The sequence below is a fragment of the Meleagris gallopavo genome, chromosome 1 (assembly GCF_905368555.1).
Source record: "Meleagris gallopavo chromosome 1, MGAL_WU_HG_1.1, whole genome shotgun sequence".
Lineage (NCBI taxonomy): Eukaryota > Metazoa > Chordata > Aves > Galliformes > Phasianidae > Meleagris > Meleagris gallopavo.
Genome location: NC_139404.1, coordinates 6,811,420 through 6,828,252, shown reverse-complemented (window position 1 = coordinate 6,828,252; position 16,833 = coordinate 6,811,420).

Here is a 16,833-nt window from a genome sequence, read left to right as displayed (position 1 = left end):
GATGGTATATTCAGTCCCAGATCTCATGGATTACCAGTCCAGTATTGAACTGATTTCTATTAATGCTATTACTAACTTGAAAGAGAGAAATATCAAATGCTGAGCACAGGGAGCAAAGACAGAAATAAAACTGTGGGGAAAAAATGACGAAAGGTCATGTTTTTAGCCTGACAAACCTGTCGTGGGCAGGGATCCCTATAGGGTACATGGAGCAAATGGCAATGACAAAGAATGTGTTTAATTGATCACTTTTGGCTCATTCTGCACAGTCGAATTCACGGTGTGTTATGTACCTCTTTCCCTCCCACATACAGCTGAATGGATGACTCCTTTTACAACTGCAATTATATAACACCTCTATTCAATGACACAGGAGAGAAAAAATAGTGCCTCTAGTGCAGCTTTTAGATGATCTAATTCTGAGCTTGCTGGTATGTATAAAAATTGTAATGTAACGTTTTTCCTTTTCAGCTCTCTCCCCTGCCCTGAGAGGAGTTGGGGTTTGATTATGCCAGGTTGCTGGAATTCCTCACCATCAGCTCTTCCATGATGGAAGGCTCATTCCCACTCATTCTGTCACCATTCAAACAAAGAAACAAAGAAACAAACAAACAAAACAAAACAAAACAACAACAAAAAAAAAAACTGCAGTTTTTTTTTTCTAATAAATTTAGTGATTGAAGTAAAACTGCCCCAAAAGTCCCCATTTATTCTCAATCCATCAAGAACAGCATCCGTAAGAAATACCCCATACAATGTCCTTCAAGTACAGGGTTCTGCAATAGGAAGCATGATAAAGTAATCTGCTGCCTGAAAACTGGATGTCTTATGAGCTTAAGGCATCCTTTTTATTTTTTATTTTTTATTTTTTTTGGCTGAGAAGAATAGCAAAATGATTATCACAGATCATAACCACAAGTTAACTACAAGGTAACCAGGATATGGTGGGCCACCAAAAGGGCCATCTGTACCCTGGGGTGCATCAGGCCTAGCACTGCCACTGATTGAGGGGAGGGACTGTTCTGCTCTGCGCTGTGCGGCCTCACCTCCAGCTCTGGGTGCAGTTTTAGACACTACAGTGTAAAAAAGACATGAAACTATTAGAGAGCATCCAAGGACAGTGGGCACAGCCTTGAGCTGCCAGGGTTCAAGGAGTGTTTGGGCAATGGTCTTAGACACAGGGTTTGAATTCTGGGTGGTCCTATGTCATGGGTATCCAACCTCTTGGCTTGCCTGGGCCACACAGAGTGAAGAGGAATAGTCTTGGGCTGCATATATGTAGGTTGCTCTGAAAGTAATGCCTCCTATTTATTCCATGGAAACTACAACCACTGAGAAGAGCACAATAACGTTATTTAATAGAGCAAATTCTCAGCTACAAAACACTTTTTAAAATATCATCACCACCATTAGCTATGCATTTTTGTCAGCGATGAACAAGAGCCTGCATGCCATGCTCCTAAACATCTGCACCGGAGGAGGCAACCCACTGTCGCTGTCACCAATACTGAAACACACCAACCACTGCCTCACTGTGCTCACATCCACTATTTGAATCTCCATAAACATTCAGCAAGCACAGATGAACGTCAACAGCTGTCATTTTTTTCCATGTGGAGGAATTCAGTGACACTCCATCCACGCTTCCGTTTTGTCACTCTGCCCCTCTGCTGCCATCTGTCACATGGCAACAACAGAATATTGGTGGGAAGGTTCAACCTCTACTGCCATATCAACAACCCCCAGCTCTGACATAGTGAGCCAACATAACAAAACAGGAGGCACCGCCTTCGTAGCAGCCCTTGTAAAATGCATGATATAGTTTATGTGTTTAAATCAGAAATGTTCTGACTCATGCCCTCGTGGCCAAAAAGGCCAATGGCATTCTGGGGTGCATTAAGAAGAGCGTGTCCAGCAGGTCGAGGGAGGTGATCCTCCCCCTCTACTCTGCCCTGGTAAGGCCTCATCTGGAGTACTGTGTCCAGTTCTGGGCTCCCCAGTACAAAAAAGACAGGGATCTCTTGGAAAGAGTCCAGCGGAGGGCCACAAAGATGGTGAAGGGCCTGGAGCATCTCCCCTATGAAGAAAGGCTGAGTGAACTGGGTCTGTTTAGCCTTGAGAAAAGAAGACTGAGAGGGGACCTGATCCAGGTTTATAAATATCTGAGGTGTGGTGGCCATAGTGGTGAGGCCAGTCTCTTTTCAGTGGTACGTGGAGACAGGATGAAGGGAAACGGACATAAGCTGCAGCACAGGAAGTTTTGCACGAATGTGAGTAAGAACTTCTTCACGGTGAGGGTGACGGAGCACTGGAACAGGCTGCCCAGGGAGGTTGTGGAGTCTCCTTCTCTGGAGATATTCAAGTCTCGCCTGGACGCCTACCTGTGCGACCTGGTGTAGGGAACCTGCTTTGGCAGGGGGGTTGGTCTCGATGATCTCTAGAGATCCCTTCCAACCCCTACAATTCTGTGATTCTGTGATTCTGTGACTCATCCTGGAATATCTGCCATTGACAGTACTATAGGATCCTTGACCTAAGGATCTTCTCCTTTCTTGATCACTCAACAGATACTAACTCAGGCAGCAGTAAATTTCAGGCATCATCTACTATGCCAGCAAGTGCGGCTGCTTTTTGTCCTTATACCCTTAAGTATAGAGTGGGAAGTAGAAAAATAAAAGGATAGATGTGCAGAAAGGACAACCGAATTGACAACTGTCCTTGTTTTCTCTTTCCAATAGGTGGCACCAATTCTCTTTCCAGATCATCATCAACTGGATAGGTCAGGAGCTCCGGAATACCATACGTGTTTAAAAACACGGACATCTTTGCCCTTTTCTTTTGCTGTATCTGAGTGTGAAATTTGGACCAAGAAGGCAGCAGACTGAGAAAATATCTGAAGCCCTTTGGAATGTGCTGCTGCCGCCAAGAACAGTCATGCCAGGAAAACACAGGCAGATCAACGAGCAAACGTGACCAAGTGCGAGAAGCAGGGAGAGAGCTTCACTTTTGACTAAGGATGGTCAAAAGTAAAAGTGGGACTATTTTAGGGAGTTACTGAGTGGAAATTGGAGAATTGTGGTAAGAGGAAACTGAAAAGGGGGGGTTCCAGGCTAAATGGAGCTTTTATGAACAGGCAAAGAGGGATGACTGAGCTTGCTGAGGGAGAACTCTAAGAAGAAATCATGCCAGAATGAGGCTGAGGAAAACTGTATTCTAAAATAACCATGACAAAGTGAAATAGCAGAAAATCTCTTGCAAATAACCCTAATACAATCTTGTCTTTATCCTGAAATGCTCTCTTATGCATCAATAGAAGAGAACAGTGTCTGTAGCTCCATACCACTGTACAGGCCACAGGGGGAGGTGACCCATGCTCCTATCATTCATTTTAGAATACAGAACCGTGTTGCAAAGAGATGGTCAAAACAACAACATTCAGGAGCATGGCATGATTTTAAAAGGCAGAGCTCTCAAATAAAACCTGGTGGCATATGCATTTTAACACCAAGTTCTTCATCAATCTTACCACCTAAATCCTTTTTGAAAACCCACTTCTGATATTTTTAGTTGGAAACATTGCTTGTTTTCACGTCAAATGCCTTGCTGTGACATTTGGTTGGAGGTCTCAATATGACTCCACAAGCTGCTCTCTTACTAGGTCTGGAAATGCCACTTTTGGTGGGTTGTGAAAGTGCATTCGCAACTATTTCCCCTTCTAGACAATGTAAGGAGGGAAGAATTGCTATCATAGTGAATTGTGCTGCATGGGCATTTTTGACAGGATGTGGCAAAGACCACATCAGATATTACAAACCACTAAAAGAACAATTATAGTCAAGTTTTGAAAGTTGTGACTGTACAGAGTTTGCCCCAAAGACAGATGACACCTATGACAGGAGCCAGCTCTCCCTTAAGGTGTTTGGTTTTCATTTTTTCTGCATGTTTGAGTTCTGGGAGTTGTGGGCCCCCCATAGTTCTCCAGAGAGCTGTGCACCAGGGTAGGGCTGTATCCTCCTCTTGGTCTTGTGGCTGCTCATGAATGGAAATGAAGATTGCAAGCACACCTCCCGAATTCTGGTATCTCTCTAATCACTCTGTGGACCTTGTGTTGTAGTCTGGAATTATCTCTGCAATGGCTGAAGGAACGCTGCAGTGTACCTGGGAATGCACCTGCTGCAAGGAGGTGCGGACTGATAAGTTTCCAGCCATATCCATCTTTTTTTTTTTTTTTTTTTTTTTCTTGATCAAGTGACAAGAATATTGTGAAGAATTCAGTTTGCAAGAAAAAGAAGGTGAATTCTGAGGCTATCCAAGCCTATGAACAGAGACTTCAAATGTTGGCAGAAAAACTGCTTTTCAGACAGGTGAGGGCGCTCAGCCCTTCTTAAAAGAAGTTGGTGTGAGTCTTGAGACACAACGCTGAAATACACTTGTGATTGGACCAATGCTGTGCTGCTATTGAACAAAGACTGAGTCGGGGTTTAGGCTCTAACACTGCTAACAACTGAAAAATAAAAGACCCAGAGCTGCTTAAATAGCTGCTGATGTGCTTCAGCACAAGCACGAATTAAATGCCTTAATTTTAATGGTAACTTGAAAGAAGACTTTGATCACAGATTTCCCCTTATGGAGCAGCAAGGTTTTATTTATTTATTACAATTTCAAGTATCTTCATAAGAGTAACCCTGGAGGAAGATGTTAGGCTAACATACCTAGATATTTATATTCAGTGTGAGATTTTCATCTCACACTTTCCTCTTGCAGTGGTTCCATCCTTGCATTTGTGATCTGTTTCTTGGCATGAGACCCCTTAGCCAGAACCATCCTCTATATCTGCTCCAAATTTCCCAGCAAAAGGACCTCTGTTGCACTGGGCTCTGTGTGGTGGGGACATCTGTCCACTTCTGGAAACAAACACACCCAGACCATATTACAGTATTGTTTTTAGGTAATTTAAATCTGGTTTATATTAACCTGTTTTCTCTGGCTTCACATTTATCTTCAATTGGTTGCTGTAGCTTACTCTAAAATCCCCCTGTGATTTTTGTTTATTCGCCATTCTTTATTAGCAAATGCTTAGACTTTAGTTCTTGTAAAGCTCCTTAGGACATGAAGCAGCGCTTCTGAGTTGTTAACCATTATTATTACAGTAGTGGCATAAATAAAAATAGAATCATAGACTCATTCAAGTTGGAAAAGACCTTAAAGATCATCGAGTCCAACCACAACCTAACCATACAACCCTAAATAACAACCCACCACTAAATCATGTCCCTGGGCACCACATCCAAACGGTTTTTAAACACATCCAAGGATGGTGACTCAACCACCTCCCTGGGGAGCCTATTCCAGTGTTTAACAACCCTTTCTGTAAAGAAGTGTTTCCTGATATCCAACCTAATGAATGTATTTTGCTGAAGTACACTTATTACATACACTTATTTTATTTACCAAATCATGGAATTGTAGGGGTTGGAAGGGACCTCTAGAGATCATCAAGTCAACCCCCCCTTACTAAAGCAGGTTCCCTACAGCAGGTCACCCAAGCAGGTCTTGAATATCTCCAGAGAAGGAGACTCCACAACCTCTCTGGGCAGCCTGTTTCAGTGCTCCATTAATCTGACAGTGAATGAGTTCTTCCTTGTGTAGTATGGAACTTCTTGTGTTCCAGCTTCAGGTGTCAATTTAAGTCATTACTGGTATGAAAATCTTGCTAGTTGGATATCTCATGTTCCTCAAGATGAAATATTAATCTAGTTATCATGGCAATGATTTCTATACTTGTTTTATCTCTAAAGATCCACCTTGTCTTGGGGAATTAATGATTATTGTGTCAATCTATTGCCATGTCTCCCATCCACAGAGATCCACAGAGACTTTGCTTTTCAGATACTGGTAATTAAATAAAACAACTATTGACTGCAGTTCTAGCTCTTCTCTCTTACATATATGTGTGCACAGCAAGCTCCCTCATGCAGAAATGAATTGCTTAATTGAGAGTTTATGTATGAGAAGGTGGCTGTAACAGTGCTTCCTGACTTGTGCTGTGAGAGCCTCATGGGCAGCACTACTGAAGCTCATCTGCTTCATTCTGTTCCAGCACCTGAGGCCCTATGTTGCTGTGTCATGGAAAACAAATATCTTCATCTCTTTGGCTGGTGAGATGGACCCAACCAGGCAGCCAGGCTTCACGTGGCGTGGGGGGAGGATGGTACTACGTGGGGGTATAGTTCAGTCTCTCACCAGTGTGACCCATGAGGACTGGGAGATGTTTGAGTAAAAGACAGAGACATTTCTTCTCCTCTTCCTGCCTTCCTGACTCCCTCTGCATCTTTGATATTCACTTTTCAACTAGGACCAGATCAAAGTGGCGTTAATGGCTGGAAGCTCTGTAACCAGACGTCCTCAGCCACTCCTTGGGAGCTAGACTATTCTTCCTAAATCAGGCAAAATTAATGGAAAGCCAGGGAGGGGATGGGTGCTGCAGACAGCCCCCACTGTAAATCCATGCTGCCTTCAAAGCAAGAGCCAGTCAAGGAACAAAACAGATGAGGGAGCAGACTTTATAATCAGGTTTACAAGTTGATCAATTATTATAATTGCTGCAATAAACCAGCCACGGAATGAGAGAGAGAACAAGAAAGCCTGCTGCAAAAAATGTGTTTTTAGACATGCTGAGTTCTGTGAGGACAAGGAAACAACCCATTAAAAACTCTTTAAGCCATAGGCTGCAACCCATAGATTGTAACCTCCAAGTGGAAGCTCACTTTATACATTTTATTTTTTCCCCCTTCTTCACTTGCTTGTTTCCCTTTTTGTAATAAAATAATTGTTTTATTTGTGTAGATTATTGGTGAGGAGGAGATACAGGGGTTAAACAAATGTGGTCATTTCCATTTGCTAAACTCCCCCCAAGTGAACAGAGTTGCACAGTTTTTGATGGAGAGTTGAACAGGACCCCAAGCAGCTTCTTTGCAGTCGTCTCTATGGTACTCACTGTATCACCTGCAGCCACCTCTTAATCTCTTTCCTTTCTCCTGATTCTTGTGCTGGCTCCTTTCTCAAGTGGGAGAAGGGCCACCTGGCCTCAGTCTGTGCACTGCAAAGAGAGAAGTCAGACTTGTCTTTGTATTACATCGTATCTTATGTCTGTTAGAAGAGGGTTATTTATGCAAGAGATTCTGAAGGAATGTGAAGGAAGTGTAACAATTTAGAACAAACCTCTTTAAAAGCCCCAGTAGTTCCTCCTCAAGGCTGAACCTGGATGCTGGAGTCCCAGCTAGACACCACAGTTTTTGGCAGCAGAGATGTGTTGCAGAGCAGAGATCTCCTTCTGAAGGCTGCTGTGTAGTCCTGGAGGAATTTTGTATAGGAAGGGCTGAGGCACGGGGAGCTCATGCGAGTATGAGTAAACTTAAGAGACATTTTCTCTGCTTTATTCTTTGAAAGCAAGGGGTCAGCTAAGGTTTCGAGCAGCCTGAAACTGCAGCCAGTAAAGTACGCTCTGGGACTGAATGAGGATGATTGCTTTTGAGAATGAGAGCTGGGCTGATGTATCACTTTAATTTTGTAACTAATTTTTTCTGCAAGCGCTTCAGTGTGATATCTGTGTACCAAACCTGTAGGACTTCCTAGGTTACAGCCAGCTCTCATAAATGTATCATTTTCCTGGAGCTGTTACCCCAGAACACCTCATCCTTGAACCCAGGACGTGGAGAAGAATACACTGAGTGAAAGCAACTAAACGAATCTGAGAAGAAGAAAACAACTTCCCCTTTCCACAGATGGATGTAATTTTTAGGCCCCTTGGATTACACATGACCTAACTTCTCTGGAAGCTTTTTTTCTCCTTGTTCTTTTGCTTTTCACTTTCAGCATTTTTCAGCAGTTGTTTGCCAATAAGCTCATAGAGGCAAAATCAATAGTGATCTAACATTAATAATTGAGCAAAGCAGGCAGCCAGGTGACTAAACTCTGTCTCATTGAAATCAGAGCAGTTACTTCCTTGCTTGAGACTTATCTGAGAATTAGGTACAGAAGTGGTGGTAAATGGAATAAAAACATCAACATCTAAAAAGCCAAGCAGCCTGCTAATCCCTGTGCTGTTATCATAGTTCTCACTGGAAGAGTGGCAGAAGTGAGCAAGGATTGCTCTCTTGAATCATGTGGTATCAGGATGGAATGGCAGAATGGTCTGAAAACACCTTTAGTCTGTAGGAATGATCTCCCCAGGCACTTAAACGTTATTTCCATGTTTCATCCTAAAACTTAAATGATGCATTCATTGAGAGCTGATAACATAAAGTACATGAAGAAGAAAAGAGCTAACAAATAATAGTTTTTAACGTGGAGAGTGAAAAAAAAAAAGGCAATAAACACCTCTGGCAAATGACAAATGCACTTCGGGAGGCATTTCTGAAAGGCATTTTCTTGCAGTGCAGGGTGAGAACACAACCAGGATGCAGTGCTTCACAGCAACGCCTTTCTGAATGCTAGCATCCCTGGAGGAGATCACAATAAGCTTCTAACAACTGCGGTAAAATCCCACAGTGCTAAAGGGAGAGGGTCTCTCAGTCATTGGTAGGGGTGCGGTAGGAGGGCATGTCAGATTGCCATACCAACCTAGTGAATTCTCATTGAATCATCTGAGTTGGAGGGGACCCTTAGAGGTCGTCTAGTCCAAATCCCTTGCAATGAAGAGGAACATCTGCAGCTAGATGTCCCTGTTTTTGCAGTTTACAAACAGAAGTTGCCTTCATGGTGTCCTCTTTGAAAGCAATTGTTCTGGGAATCCAGATGAAGCACGCTTATAAATACTGAGAACAGGCAGGTGGTTTGTGTTGTTCTAGTGGAGTGGACTACCTATGAACTTGTTGTAAGGGTGTAAGTCATATCGGAAACATCAGGATATAGCAGGCAAAGAAAGCCACTGAGAATTAATGCCAGGATCTATGAGACACACAACAGCATCACTGTAGAGCCAAGAGACAGAAAACAGAACGTAAATATTTTGTATCTTTCATGGGATCTCCAGGGATCCTCTTGCAGAGCATCCAGGAAAAGTGTTCTGAATCCTAAGCAGAGCAATAAGGCAGACAGCTTGAATAAGGGTGTTCAAATATTGCTGAGGGATGGAGACATCCATCAGGACAGCATCCTGGGAAGAAGCTGAAACCCTCATCATTCTGGGCTTTTGTGTATCATGTTGAGGGCAAGCCATGTGCTGCAATGAAGCAGTTATCCCATGGAGAATTATATATAATTTCTACAAGAAATATTTGCCATGAGGTATAAGAATCAAGAACACTTTCCATACTGATGTGTGTAGGAATCTCACTGCTGTGTATCGAATCTTCCTTTTTAAGGGGACAACAGAGGCTGCAGTTGTGGGCCCAGTTTGTGGATTGGCTGAAGCCATAATGGTAACTTCCTGAGAAGCACAGACAGTGCAGCCATTTGGCAGAGTGGAGTTTGCAGCCCCTCTCTCAAACAGCAAAGATCAAAGCCTTTCATTTGCATTGCTTGCCATGTCGTCTTGTTATTATTTCTTTTCAATGGCCTGCAGCACAACAGCACAAAGGGATCATGATTTCCAGAAGCAAACAAACCCAGAGCTGGATTAGACACGGCCCATCCATATCTCCTCTCCTAGCCCTATTTTTCCTTGCTGGCTTTCTGTGCAGCAGCTGGCAGTGTGTGCAAATCCAGGAAAAGCCTTGCAGAGCCAATGGAAACCCAAGAAGCAATTAATTCATCTTGAAACTGCACAGTCCTAAACTGTCACTGGTGACCTGGACTTCCTACACAGAGTTTAGGTAGTTGTGCTGCCAACATGCCATCAGGGCTGACTTTTTATGAATGATTTTTTTGCAATGAGTAAGAGTTTATTGAACACACCTTTAAATATGTCAGTGAAATAGAGATTGTGTAGCTCTACACTGCAGCAGACACTGTTAGTCTCATGACTCTGCCCATTGCCCTTGGGAGTCAGTGTGGCTCTACCTGAGGAAAAGAAGCTCCAACTATGAAGCCCATTTTCTTAAAAGCTATCTGTGAGAGCCAGGAGGACAGGAATAAAGAAGGGAAGAGGCTTGTCTGTTCCTACAAAGGTTGCAAAGAGGAATTCCTACCTGAGCAGAGTGTGTCTTCTCAGGGAGTTTCCCCTGGCCTTCTTTACAAAGCTCTGGGTGCTCTGGGTGCTCTACTGTGATCTGTGAGGCATTGTTTGGTTTGGCTTTTCTTTGACTTTTTTTTTTTTTTTTTTTTTTAAGTTCTTGTGTGTTTTGTTTCTGAAAGAATGACATCCTGGCCCCTAACATTTCTGGAGGCAACACACATATTCCTTACAGTGCTATTTTACCAAGGCAAAAAATGTTCCTCATAATTAAACATGATTTGATCATTCCAGCATTTTCACGTCTTCCCAGAAGTTTTATTATCATAATTAAATTCTCTGGCACCTACTCACAACTCCAGGCATTTTCCTGAACCTTTCAACACACAGTTAGCAATTCTGAACCTTTCACTGCTGTATTTCTTTTCCTTAATTTGATAATTATAAATTCTTTGTCAGTAGTCTTTCCTACAGAAAACCAGATGAGCTTTTTTCATGAAGTCTCTATGACTCTGTTATTGCGAAACCCCAGGATCTCTGCTTTACCACACCACTGTGATCAAAGAAAATGATGTTATCTCTATATTACGAACAGGAATCTGGGATCTAATGAGATAAAGTCACATGTTTACTAATTTATCCTTTGGTACCCTGTCCAAAGTGCCACAGGAAGCCAGTGGCAGAGAAAGGAATTGCACCCCAGTGTCACAAATCCAACTCCCAACCTGCTGGGTCAGCTTTATTTTATTGTCTTTCTTTGCATTTCTTTTCATCCTTCATAAAATGTTCTGCATTTTCCAATCCATGTAGAACTCATCACTTTGCCAAATGCCTATAAGGAAAGATGAACCAAGAGGGAAATAGTTTCAAGAACCAAGGACTACTCACAGGGAGTCCTCTTTGAGCACTTCTGAATATTGGGTAGAAAAAGATCTTTTGCATAATAAAGTGGGCAATAGCTTGAGCTTCTGCATGTCATGAAATCACAAAATCACAGAAAGATTGAGATTGGAAGAGACCTCCGGGTCCACTGTGTCCAACCCTTGCTCAATCAGAGACACCCAACTCAGACTGCTCAGGACTAGGCAGCTTCTGAACACCTCCAAGGATAAGACTGTACAACCTCTCTGGGCAACTTGTGCCAGTTCTCCTTCACTTATACAGCAGAGAAGTGCTTTTTGGTGCTCAGAGGTGATCTCCCATGTTCCAATTTGTGCCTGTTGTCTCTTGTCCTGGCACTGAGCACCACTGGAAAGAGCCTGGCTCTGTCCTCTTTGTGCCCTCCCTTCAGGTATTTATAAACATTGATGAGATCGCTTGAGTCTCCTCTTTCCCAAACTGAACAGCCCCAGCTCTCAGCTTCTTCTCACAGGAGAGGTGCTCCAGTCCCTTTGTCATTTTAATGGCACTCTGTTGGACTCCCTCCAGCATATCCATGTCTGTATTGTACTGGTGGCACAGAACTGGAACCAGCACTGTAGGCATGGCCTCATCAGTGCTGAGTAGATCAGAAGGTTCTCCTCTCTTGACCTGCTGGTAATATCTTCCTTAATTCAGACAAGAATATCATCAGCCTTCTTAGTAGCAAGGGCACATTGCTGCCTCAAGTTCATCTTGATGTCCATCATGACACCTCAACCCTAGGACATTATGGGGATCAGTGTCAAAGGCCTTAAGGAAGACTAGTAAGACAATATCCTCTGTTCCTCTTTCATTCATCAGGCTGGTAAATATCTTACAGAAGCTTATCTGAGGGCAAGTGCGACTTGCCCTCTGTAAATCCATGCTGACTACTCCTGGTGATTTTCTCCCTCATGTGCCTAGAAATGTTTTCCATAATTAGGCCATCCATCACCTTCCCAGGGAACATAATGAGGCTGACAGGCTTGCAGTTCCCTAGGTACACCTTCTTGCCTTTCAAGAAGATAGGAGTGACATTTGCTTTTTCTCGCACTTCTCCCAGCCACACAGCCACATGTCCAGGCACTGCCATGTGCAGCAGTGGTAGGATTTATGCTAGCTCTGTTGTTACAAATTAATTGAACAGGCTGCAGAAACTTCACAGATGTTGACTCTTCACCTTTTAAAATCCAACTCCATGTCACCCAGCATGACTCAAGACGCCCACTGGTATTCTCAATCTGAAGAGGAGCCACTCACAGCTTGCATGCTGCAATGGGAAGCAACACTGCTGAAAGGAACATCAAAATCTTGCTCTTTGTCAGACAGAAACTGAGCCAGAAGTCAGGTTTCAACTTTTGCAGAACTTGGCCAAATCTTGTTATTGATTTGGCTTTCAACACAACAGCACTGAAATGCAAAACTGCCCTTTAGGTGGATAGACCATTTTCTCAGGCTGTAACTGAGTAGGATTATAGCTCTCCTGCTGCCAGAGCAAGCAGGGTGCTCTGGCTCTTCACCACAAATGCTGGGGTGAAAAAAAAATGGTGATCAGCCCTGTCAACTCATGCTCCCACAGCAGTCAAAGAAGTGGTCATCCCTTCATGCCCAGAGAGAGGCTTAGACACAGATTCTAGTAGTACCCAATACAATCCTAAATAATTTCACTTTATTTACTGCAAGTATGGCTTCAACCATGAACTAGGCAAGGATTTTAAAAAAGCCAAAAAACTTAAAAGCATTTTCCTTATAATATTTAGGCTGTAGGTCAATGTCTGTCAGCAAACACCTATTCAGTCAACATTATCACTGCAGCATGAGGTCTGATAAAGGTTTAGTTGCAAAAGAAAAGTACAGCCTCTGGGACCGCAGTTGCAAAAGCAATTTCCTCCTTTACAATGGAGACAGTAACCAAACACCAAACAGCAAACACCCTTCTGCTTGATGAGAACATGAAAGATTTAGGGACAAAGGTAGGGTGTGGGGAACCGGAGGAGCCAGTTGGGAGCCTGGGATGAGCTCAGCCCACGCAGGCACCTCTGCTGGCCCCTGTACTCCAGCCACTTGGAGCCAAGGCACTTGGGAATGAAAGTGCGTGGATAGAGGAGAAAAGTCTATGGAACAACACTGTGTCTTTGTTCCAAGTGAAGAAGACAAATTTACTGTGGGATGCAAAGCTGACCCCGGGGTGAAAGACATAACTGAGCTTCCTCACAAGCCGCCCTCCCAGCCCCGAGCCAAACCCAGCAGATCTTGGATGTATTTGCATTTAAAAGTAAGAGAGAGCAAAAGCTCCCTCACAAATTGTCCTGGAGGGAGTAGAAAGCAGCAGAAGCACTGTAGGCTGGTTGTCGTGGATTTTATGGTAACAATTTTCTTTTACAGGACAATTTTCTCATTATTGTTTCATTTCTGGTTTACTAATAACATGTTTATCAACACAGGGATAGTTTTAGAAGAACTAACAAAGCTGGAAGCTGGGTGAAAACAAATCATGTTCTGGGAGCATCACAGCAACTTTTATTTAAAAAAAATAGAGAGAAAGAGAGAGAGAGAGAGAGGAGTTCACACCTGTGCCTGATGCACTATGCTATTTTTCAAGTTTGCAGTTACTCTCCAGAGAATCCAAGTGACAGATTTATGCAAAACTGCAGTTGGGATCTTTGTTTGCCCTGGGGCAAGGCTTTTATCTGAGGCTCTTCTTCCCCTCCTTCATGAGGAGATGGTGAAGAGGAGGAATACATCACACTCAAAAAAAAGCAAAGGAGAAAAATCCTTCACAGCTGCTCCTAGCAGCTGGGATATATTTAATCAGAGCTGGAAACTAACATACATCTTTGTGAAAAAGAGATTTTTCCTTTCTCCTTTGGTTGTGTTATCACCTATGTGGCTCAGGGCTGAACCTCAGCACCAAACTAATGGTGGGAGGACAACTGGGCTGTGGGTGACTGTACTCAGATTCCCAGTAACTCCTGCAAACAGGTGGTCTTCCAAGTAATGGAGATGTTTTCTTCAGGCTGTCCACCTTGCAAAAGTCCCTTCTAAATGTTTCAAGACCTCACTCAGGCTATGCCTGTGCTCAGCTGCAGTCTCACTATAGCTGGGTTTTTAGTAGTGCCTGCAGAAGGCAGCTCTTCTCTGAATGTTGCACTGGGCTAACTGTATGGGGCTGCTGAATCACGGCCTGAACCTTTGATTGATCACCTGAGGCAAGCAATGAGTCAGCCACGGGAGCACAGGTGAAGGCAATTCACCTGTGCTGCAGGAAGGGGTGGAGCCTGGTGCCACCTCTCCTAGACCCATTTAAGAGCTGACTGCCAGGGGGGAAGAATTTCTCTGGAGATCTGCTCCATCAGGAGTTCATCTCGTGAGCCCAGGACAGGGTCACTGACTTTCTCTCATTTCTCCAATATAAATTATATTAGCCAAGCTCCTGGATATATATATACCATCTGTATATCCATTGATTATACAGCTACAATCCTGAATAAATAGGTTTTTAGAGCTCTTGGCTTGTTTTACGCTTCTGCTTTTAAATAGGAACCACAAAGAAGGTACTTTCTGGTGTCTCAACAAGTTCTACACAAAGATGGCCCCAAACTGGCTCCTACTTATAGCTGTAGGCAGTGGTAAATCTTCAGCAGCAAAAGAACTTCTGATGTCTCCTAATGATCCTGCCCTAGTTCAAGGCGGTGAGCCCTCAATAGCTGTTTGGACTATGCTCTCCTAGAGAATAGCTAGGTTCATAGAATCATAGGATTTTTTGAGTTGGTAGGGACACTTTAAGGCCATCTGGTTCAACCCCCCTTCAGTGAACAGGGACAACTACAGCTAGACTGAGTTGCTCAGTGCCCCAACTACCCTGATGTTGGATATCTCCAGGGATGGAGCATCTACCACCACTGTGAGCAACCTGTTCCTGTGCCTCACCACCCTTATTATAAAAAATTTCTTCCTTATATCCAATCTAAATCTCCCCTAATAGAAAGCGAAGGTTTAATCTCCACTGCTTAGTGTGCAAATGTCCTGAAACCTTCTGTTCTGGAATCATTAACGTGTTAAGGCAGAACTTTAGATGCAAACATTAACACTTTGATGGACTTTCCTGTGATGCTTGTCTCCATGTTATCTGAGTACACTAATATGTTAAAAATGCATCTTCACAATTGGTTTATGCAGTAAGAAGCTAGTAGCTATGTCATCTTCACAAGCCATCCTCCCAGTCCCTTGACTTTTTTGTTCCTAAATCTCATCTTTCCAGTCAATATCCTTTTCCATCCTAACCTTTCAGCCAGATATATACGTCTTGCCTCTACTCATAGAAGCAGTCTTCAGCACAGGTAAAATAAGACATCACTCTTTAGCCTTCCTTGGTGAAGAGACCATCAAAATGTTTTTCTCACAAGTCTACCCAAGATAAACATGCAAAACTTGATGTTTTAGCCCAAATAGTTAATGTATGCCAAGGAGGAGCCGGGCAGTTTTGCTAACAGGCAGTACAATCCAGCAAATAATTTGCTTATCTTGTTGCTGATGGATTTTGTAGCTCCCGCATTACCTGTCTTGTATGAGTGTCATCAACTCCTAACTCAGGGATTTTGATGAGCAAAGAGCCATCTGATACATGAGAGGAGGGAGCAATCTCCATCAGGAGAAATGGATCAGAACGTGTTTCACTACCATACTTGGGTCATCTCACAAGGTTAAGCATAGCTTTTATCCTTTGCAAAGGACAATACCTAAAATCCAAATAAACCTCCTATACAATGGCAGGGGTGATGTGCTTTTGTGTCAACCGCTTAGCAAATGCAAGGGTCTGTGTCAAAGATCCAGAAAACCCTATCATACCAGAGAAGAGCAAGATCTGCTCAATCCAGCATTGCCTTAAATTTTCCTTGACAAGTTACTTCCTCCACTACTCTTTTCTCTCACCCCGTCTTTTTCTGCCTTTTCACCAACCTCCCCTCTGCCTTTTCCCCACTATTCCCAGAGCTGGGAGGTGAGAGCCCAGCCCAATTCTAGAAGAACAGACAGATTCAATGGGATTCACTCCCCGAATCCAGAGATCCTTGGGTGCTGGTGAGATATAGATAGCAGGCACTTGTATTCCTTATCACATCCCTGGAAAAAAAATCAGATACTCCACTGATTTCTGCAGTTGACGAGGAGAAACGTGGTGAATATTAAGCATATGTAGCCTTACAATGGACTATATTTAAGTAAAAATGCAGCGAATGGCATAAAGGTGTTTTGTAAGAGGACTGTCGTATACCATGAGACAACTTTACCAGAAAGATCATCTCTAATGAGAAATAAATCACACTGACCTTTGCTCTAGGGCTTAAAAGCAGGTTTCTTTGGGGCTGTAGGGATTCATTTGCCCTCCAGCAGTGGAAGAATTAAGATGTTATGTTTAACATAAACAAGAGAGGTTTAATCCCAAATCCTCGTGTGAGTGCACTTTGTATTCTCTTAAAAGTTCAGTAATTCCATAAGCAAGATGGACAGTTAGGTTATTTTAGATTCAGAGAAAGCAGGGGAGGAACATGAGAGACATCAAAGGGAATTAACTCATCACGGTAAGAACCAAGTTGTGAAAACTGAGCACAGTGTGAGTTCAATTGCATTAACTATACATTGTGCCAAGATTGCTCACTATAGATGCCTCTCTCCTTTTGTCTCTGTCCTGCGTTAGGATTCAGACTTGACCAACATTGCTTTCTTCATGTGATTCTACAGCCAAAGAGACCCAGTGTGAATGAAAAGGTGTGAAAGGGACAATGGCTCTGGCCAAAATTTTGTCAGAGTTACCTCCACTT